This window comes from Balaenoptera ricei, chromosome 10 (assembly GCF_028023285.1).
Source record: "Balaenoptera ricei isolate mBalRic1 chromosome 10, mBalRic1.hap2, whole genome shotgun sequence".
NCBI lineage: Eukaryota > Metazoa > Chordata > Mammalia > Artiodactyla > Balaenopteridae > Balaenoptera > Balaenoptera ricei.
Window position 1 is genome coordinate 87511975 of NC_082648.1, and position 23098 is coordinate 87535072.

General features: G+C 41.4%; 1 non-coding gene across 1 annotated transcript; it reads right to left on the minus strand.

Annotated features, from left to right (window-relative positions):
- Positions 1-20993: 20993 nt before the first annotated feature.
- Positions 20994-21100, minus strand: LOC132373890 (U6 spliceosomal RNA). The gene has a single exon (XR_009505546.1). It is a non-coding gene; the product is annotated as a U6 spliceosomal RNA (small nuclear RNA).
- Positions 21101-23098: the final 1998 nt, after the last annotated feature.

Sequence of the window (23098 nt, forward strand, 5' to 3'; positions counted from 1 at the left end):
GGCCTCATGCAGTACCAGTTTCCCACACATAAATCTTCCTGTGAACTCAGGTCCACTGATACTTGCCTTTATAGGTGACTGTGAGGCCAAGCACATGTTGTCCTTTGGAGCAGAAAACCAAACCCCTTTTCCAGTGGAAAACAGTCCACAGTTTTAGGAGGTTTGAACAATAGCTCACGGTCCTCTTGCTTGTCTGCTTTTTCCTCCCACAGTGCTCCAGTTTGGATGACTGGACGCTCATTCAGGCAGCTGGATTCTGAGACTCTCAGATTGGAAGGTGTGGCCTATTCACCCATCCAGGGCTAAGGTTCCTCCTCAGTGTGTGCAGTCCAGCCTCTGTTTTCCCTTCTCCTTGGGCAAGGAGGTGGCAATGTCTTTGAGATCTATCATTCACTCCATCTTCAAACCACTTCAGTCAAATGAATTTGCTGCTAAACACCATAGATGCCCAACTGTAACGAATGGCTAAAAAACTAAACAAACGAAAAACTGGTGTTTCCATGTGATAGGATGTAATGCATCTATTAAAGATCATATTTTAGGAAAAATTATTGAATCACCTGGAAAAAAGTTTATGATATATTATGACATAAAAAGAGCAGGTTATAGGACAATATGTAAAGTATGATCCAGATAGATGGATAGATAGATGACAGATGATAAATAGATGATAGAGTGAGTGAGTAAGTGGACATAAGGGATGATGAGTATTTCAAAACAGTTACCTCTACCCTGAGGGCTGTGTTACTATTACCTTCCGTTTGCCTTACACCATCTAGAAAGACTAGTAGACACTTCTAGAAGGAAAAGAATCTTATGACTGCTCAAACACAAAAATGCAGAGAATTCAGGGGATGGTGTTCCCTTCTAGTCCATTCATTGAGTCAGTGATGGTCACTGGGAGCCAGCCCTTTGTCTCCCCTTTCTCGCCATGGTTTTTCCATCCTCTCACACATTTCTGCAGCATCCCAGCTCCACCCTGGCATTAAGAGATCCTTACAATCCTCCACAGGAGCAGGCATAGGGCTTCTAGAAGTTTCAGGGTGGGGCATTGTCGAGATGAACTCCTCTTGCTAATACTCAGTCCATCACATAAAATTTAAGGTATTATTTACAATTTTTAAAAAAACCCTATCAAGATTATGGGGAACAGAAAACCTCATTAAGTTACTTTGACTTTGCCATATAATTAGGCAGATGTCATGATAAAATGTGTTAGCCTAGAAGGGAAAACACTACAGTTTTTTTGGAGAGCAGATGAGTTGCCCAATCATAATCATGGTTAGTCTTGAAAGTTGCATTTTCTATATCTTAAAGGACTCTCCTCTCTCTCTCTCTCTTAATCATTTCTCCGTACTCTTTTATCTCCTGAAAAAAAATTTCACCACACCCACTATTTGCATTGCTTCTTAAGAGAACATTCTTCTTTGCAAGCTGGAGCTATGAATTTTCTGATCCAGGTCAAAGTTACTGAAGCCAAAAAGAATATGAAAGAAACCAAAGGGATAGTGAGGTGAGCTCTCTAGGTTAGATCAGAGGATGTCTGTTGGGGAGTAGGGAGTATGGAATGGGTAGCTAGGATGAGGCTAGACCATGGAGGGCTGAAATCTTAACTTGGTCCTGGAGCCCACTGGAAAGACAACTGCCGAGTTGGGGCAGCAGGGGTTCCCCCCTGCCCCTCTGCTATTATCTTGTCTCAAATTCTGTTCCTGGCTCATTTCCCTCTTTCCTTCTTAGATGGGGTACTCAGCTGTTCTGGACAACAGAATGGGAAGTCGCTTAGATGCCCTGGAGTCTTGCTTTTGCGGTTCTGATACAGAGCATTAGACCTAATTTAATTTGAAAATAATACAGTAAGATGAAAGGAAATCCAACTTGAGCTCCTCATTTTAAAAAGAGTCCAAAAACAAAAAGATGATGTGAGCCCAAGACATGAACCTCAAAGGAGGCCCTCTGGTCAATGGAAGCAGACGGGGCCAAACGTTTTTCCCATCCGTGTCTTGTCCCTCTGGCATGGAGGCTGGATGAGGGAGGGAGGTACCTAGCAGAAGAGCTGGCCAACTTGCTGATGCTGCCCTCTTATTCAGCTCATGGAAACTTCATAGCATCTAAGGTCTATCTTTCCCCCTGGATTTGAGGGGAAACCACCTATAGCTCTCTTGAACTAGTTTCATGGAAGGAACTTCGATACTGTGCAAAATTTCACCCAAGATTAATTGAACTTGACATCCTGAATGTCTTTTGCATGACGTACTAAGGTAGTATTTTTGAAAATGTCAGTATCTCATCCTTGGTGTGTGGTTTTTAGATGTCTAAAGTATTCCCACTTCTCAAATTTCCTCTAAGAAGCTGGAATGCGATACATTTCGGGGTTTTCTTTATTTCGGATGAATCTCCACCTTGCTATAGCAGAGATAAATATACTCCAAATCAACAATTCATCACAATAAAAAAAAAAAAAAAATACTGAAGGATAGCCAGAGTGGCTGACCTCAGTTCAACATAAACCATTCTCTACTTTACGGGAAATTAGGATCACAGGCCAGCTTTACATTAAATGGAAAGTGTACGCTACCATCTTGTGGACAAAATATAAATAACACTGAAATCTACTCAAGACTACTTACCTTTCTCGGTATTACAGTGAACAGCTATCTTGTCCTGGGTTCCCCCATGCCATCATGATGACCGTCCCATGCAGTTTGGAACTTTGGTCTTAAGTGATCTCTGTCAACAAAATCAGGTGTAGTACAACATGAAAAAATGGGAGTTTACTGAGAAAATTGTAGAACACAATTACCAGAGACCTGAGTCCTTGTGTAACATTTTGACTCTGGCTTCTTCTAGTTTTCATTTTTCCCATTGTAAAATGACTCTGGTCACCTCGTATGGCACACCTAGGTTTCTGGGTGGTGTTGACAGAGTTAGGTTTGCACAGTGTCCTGTGGAGTTGAATGTTTTAAGCCAAAATAAATTGGTTTATTAATCAGTTATTTTCTAATGAATGTAAAAATTGGTTGGTTGTTTTTCTCCTGAATGATTTTTACACATACACATACACTAACTCATACACAAACACACTCATTTCCCACTTCCCATGTACTAAAAGAATGACATTCTAGAACGTGGAAACATGAATAGTGTCATCACAGCTGAATAAAGAAGAAAACACAGAATCCCAGCATCTTAGGGTGAACAAGAACCTCCAAGTTCATCAAACCCAATCACTTTTCTAATGCTTGCATCACTTGTACAATATCCAGCCATTCTTTGAACATCCTTTTCCAGAATGTAAGAAAGTACTGGCAATGGTAACCACATAAAAGACAGAGAACTAGATTTCTACCATAAATTTCCATGGATACATTTTTTTGTTAATGGAGAGAGATGATCAAAGTTAAGCTAGGCGCTAGAGAATCTTTACAGAAGATTCTGTAAATATCAGTCTCTTCTCCCTGATGTAGAGGTTGTAGTCTATTTATAGTATGCCAAATGGCTCTCATGCCCACTGGAGCTTAAAAGATCTAAAGTTAGAACTTTCCAGTGTTAAAATTTCTTTCATCTTGTAGGGAAGCAAGACATCTACCATAAGCTGAAGGTGTTTCATTCCATTAATTCTTCCTTTAAGCATCATATCTAAGTTAAGGATATATGTGCAAGTGTGTGTGTGTTCCATGTGTTTTTCTTACTCATAGGAAAATCATGACTTTCAGGTTGATCCTAGTGGTAAATCACCACTTAAGAAGGCATCATAATGTTCATTTTTTTTTTTTTAGAAATTCACGTTCTTTTATTTATTTATTTATTTATTTATTTATTTATTTATTTATGACTGTGTTGAGTCTTCGTTTCTGTGCGAGGGCTTTCTCTAGTTGCAGCAAGTGAGGACCACTCTTCATCGCGGTGCGCGGGCCTCTCACCATCGCGGCCTCTCTTGTTGCGGAGCACAGGCTCCAGACGCGCAGGCTCAGTAATTGTGGCTCACGGGCCCAGTTGCTCCGTGGCATGTGGGATCTTCCCAGACCAGGGCTCGAACCCGTGTCCCCTGCATTGGCAGGCAGATTCCCAACCACTGCGCCACCAGGGAAGCCCATAATGTTCATTTTTGTTGTGAGCAAATAATGTAACTGGTCTTTCATTGTTTTCCTAGCTGTAAAAAAAGAAATAATTTATGTCGTCTCTATCTCCCATAGAGAGATTGCAAAGATTATGATATCACTATCCCTGATTAATCTCACTAATCTCGGTATTTATATTTCTATTACAACTTTGCAATAGAGAGCAGAGTCTATTTCGAAAGAAATATGTTCACCTTCACTTTACCGTCAATGTTGAAGCACTGAGTTTCCACAGATAGAAAAGTTCTGAAACCACAACAATGACAACAACAGTAACAAAGACAGACAGGGCAGGGACCTGTTCTCAGCACTGGCTTTAGGAAGGACGGGTGAGAATTAGAAATGTTACTTAACATACTTGAGTTCCAGGCCTTCCAGATCAATTCCATTTGTCTCTGCATTTTTATTTTTTTGACCTCCCTCCTTGGGGCGGTGGGGGGGCGGGGGGTGGTTAGTTTGTTCGTTTGTTTTTACTATACTTTGTGGCCAAATGTATAAATGTAATCTCTGAAGGGAGGCCATTACTTTAAAAGGTCTGAGGAAGCTTTAAAAAGAAAGGTAAAATAGACTGTGCCTTGATTAGCTAGGAGACCACCAGTGCTAAAGTACCTTAAAATCAGTAAGAAAATTTCCCAAATCTGATAAGAAGGAAACTTCTGTATTGCATTGTTTTCCACAATTTAGACATGGTATTTTCAGTTTCCATATGTTTTTCTGTGAATGATGAATTTTTGAATGTTAATACTAACATTTTATCACAAGCATTTCATGGTTCTTCTTGTGCTTCAGAAACTGCTGCATTCTTACATATATATTGCATATATCCTTACCAATTTGGGATAACTTTAAAGTTATTCTTGTCTGCAACAGGACTTATCTCCAAATTAGTAATGGAATTCAATGGGAAAACAAGGCTCAGTGTCCAGAATGTTACTGGACAGTCAGCTGTTTGTATACTTTGCTCTGTATTTGAAAACTTTGTATAATAGACATAAAAGATAATCTGAGTTGAAGGCATTATGTAAATTCCAAATGAGCTCAAGGATAGGACGCATGATGTTATTTATTGAGTGTCTGTGATGTAACAGGTAGTCTGCCAAGACTTTTCCATTTACAGGTAACTGACCATCTCCATTTCAAGCTTGGTGTGTATGAGTGACTTACCCAAGTCACAGAGTTAGAAGTACTGAATTAGCACTCGAAGCCCACACCCTGTTTAGGCCATGCCTGTGGTTCCTATATAAAGATTGAAGTGTGGCCTGGGTGAGTTTTGATAGAGAAGTAAATCTCATAAAGCAAATCATCCACCTAGAAAATTTCCAATGAACATTTTGGCTATATAAGATTGCATCTTGGGAGAGAAGTTGAAGTTGGTGATACAGATTTTGTGGTCACCTGCAAAAATGCCAGACCTAACGCTCTGAGAAAGGGTAAGATCACTGAAGGATGACATGAAAACAATGGGACACAAATCCTGAATCCTGGGGAATGCCCACAGGTAAGTGAGCGGGATAAAGAAATGAGCCTCAGATTCACAACCAATCCATTAGACAAGGCGGGGGGGGGGAGGTGGTGGTGTCTCATTACTCCCCCCATTACAGATCAGGAACTTGAAATACAGTGAGATGAATGATTTATTCAAGGTCACACATCAAATCAGCCTCCAACCCAGGACCATAAACCAGAGTCCCTGTCACCCAGCCCATTGTTTTTTGCCCCCATGATTTTAAACTGCAGGCCTTCTGTCTTTCCTAAGCCCATCATTTCTCCCCAGTGGGTGAGAAAAAATAAACAAATTCCAATGAGTACACCCAACCCAGTCTGGGCTTCCATCTCTGTTGTTCTGACAGCTTTCTGGTCCCTAAATGAAATGATCCCATATTAAGGCTTGGTGTACGTGGAGGGCGGGAGGGCAGACAGTGGGGGAGAAGCAGGAGTCAATATTAGTTTTCTCATTTAATTAACTGTATTCAACAGAGCTAATGCCATAGACAAGTTACTAAAGGCCAGTAACACATCCCTTAAGGAATACTTGGGGCCCATTTTTTCAGCCCATTAGTGACCAGAAGAACAGCCTCATAAACGCAGGTCTGCCAAAGCCAAAAGAAAAATGTGTATAATTGGAAAAAGGTTGAAAACAATCCTGGATAATAAATTACACTTGCTCAGTTCCTTTGTCCTTCCAACTCTACAGCTAGCATCACATTTCATAAGGGAGCCACGGAGAAGAGGGAAATGCTGAGAGGAAGTCTATACTTATTAGACACCAGAGAAAGGCCTCCGAGATTAGTGAAATCAGTTGTTTACTTCGAGTCGCTAACTTGAAGGGTGCATCAGGCCAAGGATGTTGCCTGCTTCCCTCAAGGAACAGAGCACGCACGGCCCCACAGCTTGACCATTATCTATAGGGAAGTGGGCAGGAAGAGCTTAACAAAATATCTTCTAATTAGGTGTTCTGGTAATCTTCTAAATTCCCTTCTGCAAAAGCCAGCTACCTACCTCATCTCCTTGGACTGCCCAGAGTTATAATCTACTCTTGACATTTAATGGATCTTCCTCTCCAGGAGACAGCCATTCAAGCAAGAGGAAGATGAATGGACGTCTCCTGCTTACTAAGTGCATTTTCTTTAATAAGTAGATACACAAACATGCGTGCACACACGTACTGGTGTCTCGTGTGGATTGAAACCAGCTGGAACACATTTGTCAGGGAATGCCAAGCTTCAGTTGGTCTTAGAACTTGAAATGGATCCTCCCTGTTTTCTGGGATAAGTCCTCTGGACGTTCGCTTATGCTGCTGCCAGTGATGCGTGAATTTGATCATTCAATCCTTGTCCATTAAGACATTGGAGGACTCATATTTTTAAGCCCCAAAGCTCCTGGGAGAGCCAGAGGAACCAAGGCAGCATGACCTCCCTGCGGAGAAGTTCTCATCACTGCCCCCTGCCTGGACCACCACCTACCTACCCCATCTAGCATTTAGACTCGTTTTGCCTACCATTTCCCTCATGGAAAACATATCCAACAAGAGCTGGCATGCCCATATGCATGAGTTGTACAGTGCAGGCTACTGGGAAATGAATTTGCTCCCAAGAAACATCCCCTAGAAGTGGCCCCTTTTCAACATTGTTAAGATACTACATTCACCTCATATTTACTATGATCTGTTGTGAAAGCAAAGGTCAGTCCGCTGGCTACTTTCTCTATTGGAACAGTCAGTAGTCAGACCATGAAGCAATACAAAGATGATGTCTTTTTATGCAAGGTCACCCCCAATATTAGACCAGGATTCATTTCTGGTTGTCAGAAAGTCTTTCTGATGTGATTTGAATGATCTCTTGCTCTTCCAGAATCTCTTCCACCCAACCTCCCCCGCACCATTGCCCCCAGCCATTTTTAAAGCCCTGCTAAGAAAGTAAGTCCTGTGAAAGTAAGAGTCTTACCTGTTCTGTTCATCACTGTGTTGGCACATCGCATGCCCTAGACACACACCGTAGCAAATTCGGAGGGAAGAAGCAAGTAGAGAGAAAATTTTGAACTACAGTCAGTGCTCAGAGAAAACCTATCCCTTTGGCCATTATGTTGCTGGGGACTAAGCAGAGAGCAGGTGAAGTGTGCGGTATTGGATCTCTGATTGGTGAGAACAGCACACCCTACCTTAGCACAAAAAACCCTTTGGTTCAACCAAAGGTGCATCTTACAACAAGCATGGATTTTGTGTTTAGGTCTCTATTGGGGTGGCCAGCTCATCCCGGTCTACCTGGGAATTTCCTGTAGGTCCTGCATCCTGGGAAACTCTTCTATTCCAAGCAAACCATAAAGATTGGTCACTCTAGCCTCTAGATCTTCCTAAAGGAACAAATGATCGTTGCCTTAAACTTAAATTCTGAAGATCTGAATTCAAGTTCCAGCATCAGCACCTTCCATTCCCCTTGTCTTATGCAAGCCACTGAACTTCTCTTTTCCTTCTTCTGCAAAACAGAGATAACTTTATATGGTAGTTGCAGGATTAAATTAGAAGCTATAGCCTTTAAGATTATCAAGGCAGGGACAATTTATATTCCATCTTAGTAGCCCTGAATGAGTGTTTGTGAACACACTTTGTGAACTGAGACATAATTTTGCATCCAAAGTGTTGCCAGTATTATAAGCATATCTTTTTCTCAAATACCTCTCTGTCCAATTCTAATGAGTCTGTATAGCTCCAGGTGAATCATAGTCTCTTCTGTGAAGTCCCTCAACTCACTCCAGCCACAGTTGTTTCCCTTGCTTTCATAGAATCTTAAGTCACTTGAAGAAAATTGATCAGCATCACCACCATTAAGAGTATGTGCTCTGCATCCAGAGATTTTTACTCCCTGACAGGCAGAGTCGACAGCCCTACTCAGCCTTGAGAAGATGGACCATCACCCTTCTGCTTCCCATGAGAATATGGGATAAAATCTCTGAGGGGGGAATGAAACAGGAGAGAAGCGGGCAGGACACAACCTTTGAAAGAATGACATAGCCCAAGGACATGACATAAACCGACTAGAACTAAATGGGCCCAAGGTGGCGGACACTTCCACTAGACCTTGAGCCTCAGTATACACATCAGCAAGCTAAATGACACACCCACAGGAGGCATGACAGTTTCAAGGCCAACCGTAAGGATCAAAAAGTGGCTGGTGGGGCTTCCCTGGTGGCGCAGTGGTTGAGAATCTGCCTGCCAACGCAGGGAACACGGGTTCGAGCCCTGGTCTGGGAAGATCCCACATGCCGCGGAGCAACTAGGCCCGTGAGCCACAACTACTGAGCCTGCGCGTCTGGAGCCTGTGCTCCGCAACAAGAGAGGCCGCGATAGTGAGAGGCCCGCGCACCGCGATGAAGAGTGGCCCCCGCTTGCCGCAACTAGAGAAAGCCCTCGCACAGAAACGAAGACCCAACACAGCCATAAATTAATTAATTAATTAATTAATTAAAAAAAAAAAACTAGCTGTTTATCCTCAAGCAACCGCTCTCTTTAAAAAAAACAAAAACAAAAAACCACAGCATGTTATACTAGATATATCATTCACATTATAAACACATCTTTAAAAAAAAAAAAAAAAAAAGTGGCCGGTGGCCCAATTCCTGGAAATCCCCACCCCTTCTCGAAATAGCTGGAATACTCCTCCCACTCATTAGCCTATGAAATTACCCACCCTTATAAAAACTGACAACCCCATACCCTGGGGCCTCTCACCTTCTGAGATGGCCCACTCTCTATGGAGTGTGTTTCTCTCTAAATAAATCCACTTCTTACCTATCAAAAAAAAAAAAAAAAAAGAGTATGTGCTCTGGAGTCAGTGGAGCAAGTTTTGGCTGCACCACTTAACATTAAGGTGACTTTGGGCAAGTTAGCTAACCTTGTGGGGCTCAATTGTTTTCCTTTATAAAACGGGAGCAAGTTGAATAGTATTATCTCATTTGTAGTTGGGTGTATGGAATGAGATAATGTTAAATCTATGCCTGGCATAAGCTAAATGCTTAGATATGTTAGTTGCTCTGCCCTGAAATATATTTAATACTTACATGCTTAGAATCCTTCTTGTATGACCTCTGACTTGGAGAAAGATCCCTTTGCAGTTATAATCTTTCATCTTCCTTAAACTTTTTATGGATTTACTGTGTTTCCTTCTCCTAGCTTGTAAGTTCCTTGAGGTTAATAATAATATAATAATAATAATAATAATGTTATCTGGACCACCTCCACCAAGACCAACAGTAGTGATAGCATTTTGAGTACTTTTTATTGTACCCGGCACTGTGCAAAGCAAATTGCCATCAATGGGGGAACCCTAACTATGAAACAGGTACTTTACTTAGGTCACTTCATTAATCCCCATAACATCTCAGTGTGGTAGGGATTATTAGCTCCACTTTACAGATGACCTTAGATGAGGTGGAAATTAGGTAACTTCCCTATTAGCTGAGACTCATTGAAGACTGTCTGGTTCCAAAGCTCGTGCCCTTTCTATATTGCTTAAGTCCTGGGGTCCCCCAGGCCATCTGGTACAATCCCCCTCACACACATAACAAAGCACTGCTTCTCAAATTTTTATGTGGATACAAATCACTTGGGGGTCTTAATAAACTTCAGACACTGGTTCTGTAAGTCTGGGGGGGGCCTGAAGTTCTGCATTTCTAACAGGTTCCCAGTGCTGCTGCTGCTGCTGGTCCAGGGACCACACTTTGAGTAGCAAGGCCACACAGCTGTCCAGTTGGTTGTTTAACAGGTGAAGTCTCTAGGGTCTACATCTTCTGAAATTCTTGGGGCTAGAAGTGGGTAAGGGGATGGCAGGAAGAGAATATTTAGTGAAGCTGAATAAATGACGGGTCATATTTCAGTATTATTCCTACCTAGAGTGACCATAACTTGGGACCACTTTTATCTATTTCTCTTAAATTCTATGATATTCGTTGTTCCTCAAATTCCCCTGATGATCAGCTGGGGTAATTAGGAACCATGCAGCTTCCCCAGGCCCTTTACCAAGGTGGGGTCCAGGAATTTTAAATTTTAACAAGTATTCCCAGTGACTCAATATTAGAACATTTTGGAAAATGCTGTTAAGTGCTAGAGAAATTGCAGAAGCAGGCAATAAATGAGGGGTGGTGTTATCAAGAAAGGCCTGAAGGGGAGGTAGGAGATGGAGTTTGTCTTTAAAGAATGAGAGGGAAAAACAAAAGGAATTCTTACACATTGGTGTAAATTGGTATAACCATTTTAGACAATTATTTAATGGTATCTACCCATGTTGAAATACATCTATCCTATGAGTCAACAATTTCACTTCTAGATATAGACCAAACAGAAATTCATCCATATGGGTACCTAAAGTCTGACCGAGAATTTCATAGCAGCATTATTTTTAGTGGTCCCAAGCTGGAAATAAATCAGATTTTAATCAATAGTAAAATGGAAAGATTGCATTATAGTCATATGATTGAATGTTATAAAGCAAGGAAATGAATCAACCATTGCAATAAATACACACAGAAAAATATGTACAATATGGTTCCTGTTATTTGAAGTTAAAAACAGGCAAAACTAATCTATGGCATTAGAAATCAAGATGTGACTATCTATGGTGGGTTGGAGGGGGCCAACGTCTGGGAGGGGGCTTAGTAAGGGAGCTTCTGAAGTGCTGATAGTATTCTCTTTGTCTGGGTAGTGGTTATATGGATATGTTCATTTTGTGATAATTTGTTCAGAGGTACACTTAACAAATATGTGTTCTTTTCTATAAAATACCGTGTTTTAAGAAAACACACAGGGGCACACACACACACACACACACACACACACACACACACAAAAAGGTTTTAAAAAGAAGGGGGAGACCACAGAACAGTTATGCTCTAGGCAGTGTTTGCATTGACTATATTTCTCAAGGCTCATCTCTGGGATATAACATTGAACTGGCCCTCAGGGACTTTGTTTTCCCCAATCTTATGGTATAAAAATAATGTTTGACATTGATTCTTCCCAAACCAGGTATTTCTGAAGAAAATATCATATGGACCACATCCATCTTTCTCTTGGAGAGATATTTAAGCATCAGTCACCCTGTGGGCTAGTTTTGCTCTTGATTGGAAGGAACAGCCAAGACTCATTGCCTCTGGAAGTTTGCCATAACCATTGGGCATCCCAGAGAATTTTCAGTAAAGCATGATAATCCTGCAAACAACTTAGTCAACTCAGTAATCACATGTTTCCAGTTTCCATCTCTCCACCACCTCCCCAAGCACACAGACGTGCCCATTGTTCTGGCTTCTGTGACCAACCTTGCAAAATCTACCTTCTACAGCTCCCAAGGCATGAGGTTTGCTTTTTCTGATTACCCAGCTGGCCCTTAGTCCTGGCTTTATCTTCAAGCCAGAGGCCTGGGTGGTCTTTGAGAAACCTGAGGAGAAGGTCATTAACAAGGGATCATATCCCCAACGTGACATTTTATGAAACCTCAAACTTAAATCCTCCTGGAGCCTTGTCTTCTCCTAGTTGAAGGTAGTATCATGGGAACTTGGGCAAGAAGTTGGAAGTGTTCTGAAATGATGCAAAAGCAAGTGTTAATCTCAAAACAATACAAAGCAAGTGACTTATTTTAATAAGTCGGTCAGTAGACACATAATTGGGGGTTAATATGCAAATAACTAGAGTGAAAGGAAATGAATTATAATAACGGGCCAGTTGCTCATACGTCATTTACCTTACTTTCAGAAGATCTGCCCTTGGACATCAGTTTTTAAAGTAGGACCTGCAAACTGACAGCCGGCAGGGCTAATATCACCCACAGATAAGTTTGGTTTGGCTTGAACAGATAAGTTTGGATGAGCTTTAAAACTCAGGAACTTCACACTAAAATCCATACTTATGGCTTCTCTTTAAAAACGGAAAGCTCTGGCACCATTTCCACATGTTAACAATTGCTGGAACCACCATCTCCCATTGCTCTACACCAGACTGCTTGCTCATTTATATTGCTTGTCTGTAGGAATTTATGTTTTCTACCCTGCTATGACAGTGTCTGTCTTCAGAGACAAGTCCAATGAAAGGGGGTCTGAACCTGCCCACAGGGCTGTTGACAGGATGGGCTTAGGCAGCCATATTTTCTCTGATGTTACCTCTCCCTCTGGCCCTCCACACCTCACCTGTGGCTGACTTCACCCGGGATGGCACCTGAATCAAAGTTGGCCCGTCCTGAAGCTTGCCAGGGACTTCTGGCCTGGCAAGGAAAAGTAAGCAAGGGTAATCACATTCTTCACTCAGAATGTTGGAATTAGAAAACTGAGCAACTGTTGCCAGCCAGTGGGGGAGAAAACTGAAGAGATTACCAAATGCACTTAGCATTGCAGCAAGACAAAGCCCTGTGTGAGCTGAGCTTCAGGGTGGAGGAAACCCATTGAGAGAGGAGAATAAATTGTGCACCAAAAGAGGCAGTGATAAGACACCAGGTGGCCCTGAGAGTTTGAGAGCACAGATTTGCCCCTTGATGCCATGCTCAGTTCTAGTTCTGGTGAGAGCTGATGTCTTTGGTTTCTACTCCTCAGATGTCCATGAGTTAGGAGAAATTTACCCCACTTGTCTTATATCCACCCTTCTTAGGAAAATAATACCATGAATTTCCTTAAGGGAACCATTCCATCGTGAGAGAATAGTCCATGTGAAAATGAAGCCTATGCACAGGGGAGAGGAGACCCCTACCCTAAATATTTCAGATCTTTCTTGTTTCTGCAGAAATGGTTGTGCTAAAAAAAAAAAAGGCTCTCTAAGCCTTCATTCAGCATATATGCCTATATTTAAGGTACAATTGAGAAATTCAATAATGATAAAAATACATTTCATAAGCATTTATAGAGTATCATTTGTACATTGCCCACTGTGGTAGGCACTGAGAGGGAAACAAACATGACCAAATCCCTGCAGTCAAGGAGCTTATGATCCAGTGGAGAAGACAGAAAACGTACATGAATTTCTATAAAAAAACAGAATGAAATAAACACTATAGTAAATACTTGCCAATCCTCATAGGGAAGAGAAGGGAGGGAAGAGAGGGGAGGAAGCGATTCTCTCTAACTGGGGTTGGGGACAGTTTGGTAATCTGGCTTCCTAGCAAATGAGAAGGAGAGATGGCAGATGCAGACCAATTTACAAGGAGGCACCGACAGCAGGATCACGTTGATGGACATGAGTACAAGGAAAGAAAAGGAATACAAGAGAACTGGGAGCATAGCAGGACAGAGAGAATAATCTCCTTCCCAGGGACTTGAGGCATCATTGAATGACAACCTGTAGCTGCCATCACAGTGGCACCAAAGCTGAATATCATGAAGGGGCAGAGGAGGAAGAGATCACTGTGGATGTGGATGGTCAGAGAACCCTTCCTAAAGAGACTGGCCTTCAGTGGGGCTTTGAAGTTTACATAGGATTTAGAAGAGAGCGAGAGGCAGCAAGGAACACTCCAGGTGGAAGGAATCACGGGAGCAAAGGCATAGGAAGCTGAAGAAGCCGTCCTTTGTCCTCTCAGGGCCAGTGTATGTGTGTCTGGGAGGAGGAGAGAGGGAGCAGACCAGCTTTACTGGAGTTGATAGTTCAGAGTGGAGAGTGGTGGAAAAACACTGTTGATAAGGCTGTCTGGAGCCAGCCTGTGGAAGGCCTTGGATTTCTGGACAAAGGGTTTGGACTTGATCCTGGAGGCAGTGGGGGCCAGAGAAGACTGGGGAAAGGGGTTGACTTGATGAAAGAGTTCCTCATTCACTAAAGAAAAGCACCAACGCAGATCATTTTTCTCCTTAGAAAACAATCACAGAATTTAGCTTTAAATGCACCCCCAACTCCATGAAAAGCATATACCAGCCCCTGCAGGGCTCCCGGGGGGAGTTCATGAGTTCAGATTCAAAGCGCAAGACGTGTTTTACTTGGCATTTAAGCATGTCTATGGGTGATGCATGTCCTCAGACGAGGACAGACTGATATGATTAAACATTTTATATCAGCTACTCTGCCTCTCCCATTGTGCCTTTTCCCTCCACAGTTCAGCCTCTGATTGCTCCACTTCTGGATATCCAGAGTAAAATAGCTGTAAGACAGATCGTATGGCTTCTCAGTGGCATCTGTAGCGTAGACGCTAAGGATAAGGGCTTTGGAGACAGTAACTACTGCTTTCTCAAGCTTTCTAAGTCTCTCTGGGTCCTTAGCAGTGTTTAGGAGCACCTAGTCTGGCACATGGCTGGGACTCAACTAGAAATAACTAGTAACAATGTTTATGATACATATGGTTTTTAATGGAAACTTTCGATATATTTATTTTCTTCTTTCTCTCATCCTTCCTGCTCAGTGTCTTCCTACTATTTCTTCCTTTCTCTTTCTTCATTTTTCTTTTCGATTTTCTGTTCAGTTCATTCTTCTCTCTTTCCCCACTTTTCCCTTTTTCTTTCTACTTTCTATCTCCTTGTAACTTTCTTTTTCCTTACAGGAACTGGGAAAGACAAGGGTGTGTGGGCGGCCATGGCGTCCCTCCAAGGAAAGTGTGAGGCTTTGGGCAAAATAGATCTCTCATTTCTTCCAAACATAGGTCTAATCTGAACTGTCTCCAGGCTCTAGTCTCCAATCCAACTTCAGTGGTTTCAGTTGGACTCCATGAGAAGGGACCCCAGGGATGCTGTGTCGTTAGTCTTGTCTTGGAGAAAATCACTTTCTGTGCGCCTACTTGTCTCGAAGGTTGGGGCACCCACATTCCCTTTCCTCAAGTCACCAGAGCCCAAGAGAGACTTCTGAGCAAAATGCCTGGCTGAAGAGAAGCAGGACTTCATTAAGAGTTTGATTTATCCCCAAATGATCTATTGTTATGCATCAAACATGTTTTCCCTACAAACCAGTTGGCAGGGAGCACGCAGATAAATTACTACAAGATGTAACCAGTCAAGCTGTTCAAAAAGGAAATGGCTCTCTGTGTGTGGAACTCAGGAGAGCACATCTATAAACATGTGTTGGGAAATCAATTCAGTCTAAGTTTGCTGGAAGAAATGAGCTACTGCCCCCAAACTACCAGCTTGCTGTGATAGCTGACTGCTCTTTTGAGGTCATTGTCCATTGTCTCAGTGATGAGGATGAAAAAACAAGGTCGAGACCTACTCTGAAGTGTCTTCAGAGCAAAGGGGATACTGAGTTATCCATAGACAATTGTGAATTCTCTCCTTCGGTACAAGTCAAGTTAGCTAATCTTGTTCTGTTGGAGGGAAAGGGTTAGAGTTTATTCTATCTGCATATTACAATATTTAGTTGTAATGATAGATTTCAAAGGAATAATAGTAATATAGAATATAATATAGTATAGTACAGTATAGCACAGTGCTATATAGTTTGATGTGGAAGAAGAACCCCTGGGCATGACATCAGAGAAAAGTGGGGGGTATAAATCCTGTCTGACCACATGCCAGTTGCTAGCTCTGTGACTCTTGGAAAGTTCCTTAACTTCTCTGAGATTTCCTCCTCTTTTATAAAGGGGAGCAGGCACATGCAACTTGCCTTACAGGTTGTTTTGTTTTAACGCATGCAACATGCCTTATAACTGCACTGTGGCCAATTAAATTTAAACGAATTAAACTAAATACAATTAAACTTTAGTTCCTTAGCCACACTAGCTACATTTCAACTGCTCAATAGCTACATGGGGCTTGTGGCTACTGTATTGGGCAGCAGTTATATAACATTTCCATTATTATGGAAAGTTCTACTGGACAGTACTGTCCCCGAACATTCCAGAAGCAGTGTAAGTACTTCACACATAATTGTTGCTCCCTGCTTAATAGTTCAAAGCACTTTCACACATAGGACCTGATTGAAGGGCTGTCTATCCAGCAAAGTTGGAATGCCCTTTCTCTTAGACATCACTGTCTCTCTGTATCGTGTTCTAACCTGACTCAAGTCTACAAAGCATGGTGATTGCTGGAAAATTGGAGAGTATACAGAGAGAGGATTTCTGGGTCTTTAGTTAAAAGATACCAAATGCATATACGATAAGCCTTAACTCCAGCCACAAAACACATCTCAGTAGAGATAACAAATAGGAGTAGAAATGAAGTGCAATCAACAACAATAACAACAAAAACAAACAAATCTTTATCTGATAACCCAGTATCCCTTTTTCTCTGAAGACACTTCAGAGTAGGTCCTGACCTTGTTTTTTCATCCTCACCACTGAGACAATGGATGATGACCTCAAAAGAGCAGTCAGCTATCACAGCAAGCTGGTAGTTTGGAGGCAGTAGCTCATTTGCTCCAGCAAACTTAGACTGAATTGATTTCCTAACACATGTTTATAGATGTGCTCTCCTGAGTTCCACACACAGAACATCCACCAAATACTAAACATGGGCTAGTGCTAACATGCATGTTACCCTCTTAATGTTTCATTTAACCACCTTGGAAAAATCCCAGTGTAGATGAAAGCTACCCCAAGGCGTATAGCTGAAGCTTAAGAAATGTTCACAACTGAAACACAACTGATTTTTATATTTTGATTTTGAGTCCTGACACTTTATTCATTTTTTAGATTTAACAATTTTTTTGGTGGGGTCTTTAAAATTTTCTGTATACAAGATCACCTCATCTGCAAACAGAGATAATTTTACTTCTTGTTTCCCAATTGAATGCCTTTAATTCCTTTTTTCTTTCCTGTTTGCTCTGGCTAGGATTTCCAGTACTATGATGAATGAGTGGTGAATGTGGACATCCTTGTCTTGTTCTTGATCTTAGACTGAAAGCTTTCAACTTTTCATCATTAAGTATGATGTTAGTTGTGGGTTTGTCACAGATGGCCTTTATTATGTTGAAGTATCTTTCTTCTACACCCAGTTTGTTGAGTTTTTATCATGAAAGGATGCTGAATTTTGACAAATACTTTTTCTGCATCTATTGAAATGATCATATAATTTTTATTGTGCATTCTATTAATGTGGTGTGTCACATTTATTGATTTGTGTGTGTTGAACCATCCTTGCCTCCCAGAGATAATTCTCACAAAGCTATCTTGAGAATGTGCAAAACTGGAGGCATCACACTCCCTGATTTCAAACTGTATTATGAAGCTATAATAATCTAAACAGTGTAGTACTGGCATACAAACACATAGACCAATGAAACTGTATTGAGTGACCAGAAATAAACCCATGAATATACGGTCAACTAATTTTTGACAAGGGAGCCAAGAATACTCAATAGGGAATATATAGTGTCTTCAATAAATGGTGTTTGGAGAACTGGATACTCACATGCAAAAGAATGAAATTAGATCCCTATCTTACACCACTTACAAAATTAACTCTAATGGATTAAGAACTTAAACATAAGACCTGAAATCATAAAACTTCTAGAAGAAACATAGGGGAAAAGTTCTTTGGCATTGATTTTGGTGATGATTTTTTTAAAATATGACATCAAAAACATAAGCAACAAAAACAAAAATAAACAAGTGGGACTTACTACATCAAACTGAAAAGCTTATGCACAGCAAAAGAAACAATCAACAAAATGAAAAGACAATCCATGGAATGGGAGAAAATATTTGCAAGTCATATATCGGATAAGGGGTTAATATCCAAAATATGGAAGAAACTCATACAACCTAATAGCAAAAAAAACCCAAAACCAAAAAACAAATGATCTGATTTTAAAATCATCAAAATACTTAAATAGACATTTTTTTCCAAAGAAGACATACAAATGGCCAGTAAGTACATGAAAAAGTGCTCAACATCAATAATCATCAGGGAAATGCAAATAAAAACCACAATGAGATATCACCTCACACCTGTCAGAATTGCTGCTATCAAAAAGACAAGGATGTGCAGAAAAGGGAACCCTAGTGCACTGTTAGTGGGAATGTAAATTGGGACAGCCACTATGGAAAACAGTAGGGAGGCTCCTCAAAAGATTGAAAATAGAACCACCATATGATCCAGCAATCTCACTTCTGCATATTTATCCAAAGGAAATGAAATCACTATCTCATAGAGATAGCTACACCCCAAGTTCACTGCAGTATTATTCACAATATCCAAACATGGAAATAACCTAAATGACCATTGATGGATCAATGGATGAAGAAAATATAGTATATATATATATATGTATATATATTTATACATACACACACACACACACTGGAATATTATTCAGCTTTAAAAAAGGGCAATCCTGACATTTGTGACAACATGGGTGAAACTTAAGTGCATTATGCTAGGTAAAATAAGTCAGATAGAGAAAGACAAATACTGTATGGTGTCCCTTATATGTGGAATCTAAAAAAGCCAACTCACAGAAACAGAGAGCAGATTGGTGGTTGCCAGGAGCTGAGGGATAGGGGAAATGAGGAGATGTTGATAGAAGGATACAAATGTCCAGTTATAAGACATCTGGGGATCTAATGTACAGCATGGTGACTATAGTTAACAATACTGTGCTGTATAACAACAATAACAAAATGGTAATTATGTGAGGTGAAGGATGTGTTAAGTAACCTTATTGCAGTGAACATTTCACAATATATAGACATATCAAATCATCACACCTTAAACAACATTATACATCAATTATATCTCAATAAATCTGGAAATCAAACAAAAAACCAACCCAGAGCTCAGGCTGCTTACCATACTGATTAGTTCAGAACCTCTGGGGGTGGGATCTAGGCATCAGTATATTTTAAAGATCCCTGGGTGATTCCAGTGTGCAGCAAAGGTTAATCCCTCTCTGGAAATGGGTTATTCTTTGTGGGAGAGGACAGAATGTGCTTCTATTTGCCTTGAGACTTTCCCATGAGATAGTACCTCTACCCAGACCCTCTCCACTTGTGTAACTACTGACAAAGGTTCTCTCTTTGACCAAATTTTAGCCAGCCTCCTCTGAGCTCTCTGCTCAACTAGACTCGACTGTGGGCTTCGGTCTCTATCCTTCTAGAGTCCAGTTTTAGCAAGAATCCTCTGAAGTCAATTTAGCTAGAATCCCTCATCCTCAATATTTGGAGAATCACGCTCAATATCTGATCACCGCCCTAATCCCCCACCCACCATTCCCCGGTGTCTGATCCTCTTGGCCTGCCCTCATCAAGAATCCTGTTTGGTCAGTTTAGCGAGAATTATCCTACCCTCTTAGTAATTTTCTATCCACCGACCCCCGTCCTGCTCCTTGGCTATAAATCTCCACTCCCTTGGTATTCAGACTTGAGCCTGAGCTCTCTCCCCTTCCGCCAAAAGGCATTGCAATAGATTCTCTTGAAGGAAGTCTTCCTTATCATCTTTAACAAGCACCAGAATAATTTTTTTTTTAACACTACTACTCACCCTTATTGTCTCAGTTTAAGTCTTAAATGTCCTTTTCTCTAGGAAGTCTGAATTAGGTGTCCCTCTCTATGCTCACAGCACCCCCTCTACTCCTCCTATCAGTTGCTATTGTAATTTCCTGCGTACTCTTCTCTGGGTCCCATTTGACTCAAAATGTCATGATGGCAACGCTGCGTCCACCTTGTTCCACGTGAACAAAAGCAGCAGCAGTGAATACTCATTGCATCACACACGGACTATGTGTCCCTCCCTGCATGTATTATCTTAGTTAATACCTATCTCAACCCTATTATCATCTCCATTTTACAGGCAACAACCTGAGGATGGGAAAATTAATTAACTTGCCTCAGGTCACACTGCTAGGAAGTCCTTAGCGCTAAATTCAGTTTCTGGCACATGGTAGGGTGTTCAATAGAGATTTGTTGAGTGAAAAAAAATAAATGCATGAGTTGCTTTCCTCTCTAGTTTGTCCACAACCTCTCTGGTGGGATTGAAACCACAGTGAGATTCCCTTCCCCTACTCCCATGCTTACTAAGTCTCAGCTTTGACCTCTTCCAAGTTTTCTGTCCCAAAGTAGATGGGCTGAAAGTCCTGACCTTCATATGACTGAACAGCAGAAACTTCTAATGAAAGGGCTAGTATTCCAGCTTGTTTGACAGAGAATACTTAAAGGAAAATGAAAATAAGAGAGGAGAGACTGTATGTGTAACATTTCCCGAAGTGTGTACTTTCAGCTTACAGCCTGAGAACCCAGTGTGGGAGGAATAGGGCACGGAATTGTTGCAAAAGACCCTTAAATCCTTAGACATGTCACACATTTTCTGAAAATGGAAATAAGCATTATTTTCCACTTCTAGATATACTATTGGATTTACTGCTGTCACAACCAATAAAGCGTGAGCTCATTTAAAATTATTATCGAATCCATATTAGCTTCCCATCATCTTATTCAATAAGTACAAACTGCAGCATTAAGACATTTTGCGGGGTCCAGTGGGATTTTTTTTTTTATTAAAAATATGGAACGCTTTACAAATTTGTGGGTCATCCTTGCACAGAGGCCATGCTAATCTTCTCTGTATCGTTCCAATTTTAGTATATGTGCTGCCTAAGTGAGCACCAGTGGGATTTTTGCAGTTATTAGTAGTAATAAAAATTCTAAATATTTATTGACTGGGCAGTGTATTATGGATGCAGAATACCTCATTTAATTCTCCATCAACCTTTTGCAGTAGATACTATTATTCTCATTTTACACAAATAGAGCACAAGATATCCTAGAACACCGACAATAATATTTCCTGCTTAATACTGCTATGAAGACAAAACACCTAGGGGACTGCCGGACCAGTGCCAGAGTGGCAGCAACAAGAAGGGTCCATGGAGGCTCAGAACACTTGGTGGTTGGAAGGGGGATGCTAATAGTATCCGGACATGGAGGAGGGGCCTCAGGTAGACTGACTGTGTCTAGAACTTGGGAGCTCATGATGATCCAAAAAGGAGGTGGTGTATACCTAGAGATTAGCAGGGGCTAAAGTGGTTGCCTTGGCAAGTGGCGATCTTCTTGGGTGGGGTGGGGAGAATACGTAAGGGACCCAGAACCTCCAATGCTGGGAAGAGTGGTGCATGAATACTCAAGTATTCATTGAATCCCTACTGTGTTCTAGGCACAAGGCAAGTGGCTGGGATACAGTTCTAAGCAAAAGAGCTGTGATTTCTCTCTTAATTGGAATTGTTTAGAGAAATTATTCAAATATTATCATAACACATAATTTAAAACTGTGATAACTGTGATGAAGGAAAGGTACAAAGTGCTCTACAAACGTACAATAGGGGAATCTGGTCTCATTTGGAGGGCCAGGAAAGGCTTTCTTGAAGGAGGAACAGGAGAGAGGGAAGGAGAGTGAGCATTCTTAGCAGAGGAAACAGCAAAGGCCCTGAGGTGGAAAGAAAAGGATACATTTGTGAGAATGAAAGACAGCCAATATGTCTACAGCCCAGTGAGCTGAGAAAAATACCCCTGGGACTCCAGCAGGCTGGAGAACAAGGCAAGGAACTAGTCATTGAAACTTGCCTCCAAGCTGAGACCAGAAGGACTAAGCCTATTGAACTATATAGGTCTGAGCTTCCTCAACTGGCCCCATACTAGGGATCCAGGTGGTCCCAAGGTAGCCTTCACCATGCTGCCTGGCAGTTTCGCAGGTGGCAAGTACCCTGGCTAGGGGGGCAAATTTGGGTTTCGGCCCTAGTTCTACCTCTTTTTCAGTTAGGAACCACTGGAGCTCTGCTGACCCTGTGGGATTGTGTATGGAGTGGTTCTTATACTGGTTAAAGTTTTTGCAGCCCTGGTTTAGAGCAGTGGCCTTCAACCTAAGCTCCACATTACAGTCACCTGGAGGAACTTTAAAATTACTGCTGCCATTATCCACAATAGCCAAGACATGGAAACCACCTAAGTGTCCATCAGTGGATGAATGAGTAAAGAAGTGTGGTATATATACAATGGAATATTATTCAGCCATAAAAAAATGAGGAGGTCATACCATTTGCAAAAACTTGTATAGCCCTTGAAGGCATTATGCTAAGTGAAATAAGTCAGATGGAGAGAGACAAATATTGTATGATCTCACTTGTATGGGGAATCTTACAAACAACAACAACAACAACAACAACAAAAACAGAAAACCAAACTCATAGAAAAAGAGATCAGACTTGCGGTTACCAGAGGCAGAGGGTGGAGGAAAGGGGAGGTGGAGAAAGATGGTCCAAAGGTACAAACTTTCAGTTATGAGATAAATAAGTACTAGGGATGTAATTTACAGCACGATAGCTATAGGCAGCACTGCCTATGATATATGGGAAATTTTTTTTTTAATAGAATTTTTTTTTAATTAATTAATTTATTTATTTTTGGCTGCATTGGGTCTTCGTTTCTGTGCGAGGGCTTTCTCTAGTTGCGGCGAGCTGGGGCCACTCTTCATCGCGGTGCGCGGGCCTCTCACTGTCGCGGCCTCTCCCGTTGCGGAGCACAGGCTCCAGGCGCGCAGGCTTAGTAGCAGCTGTGGCTCACGGGCTTAGTTGCTCCGCGGCATGTGGGACCCTCCCAGACCAGGGCTCG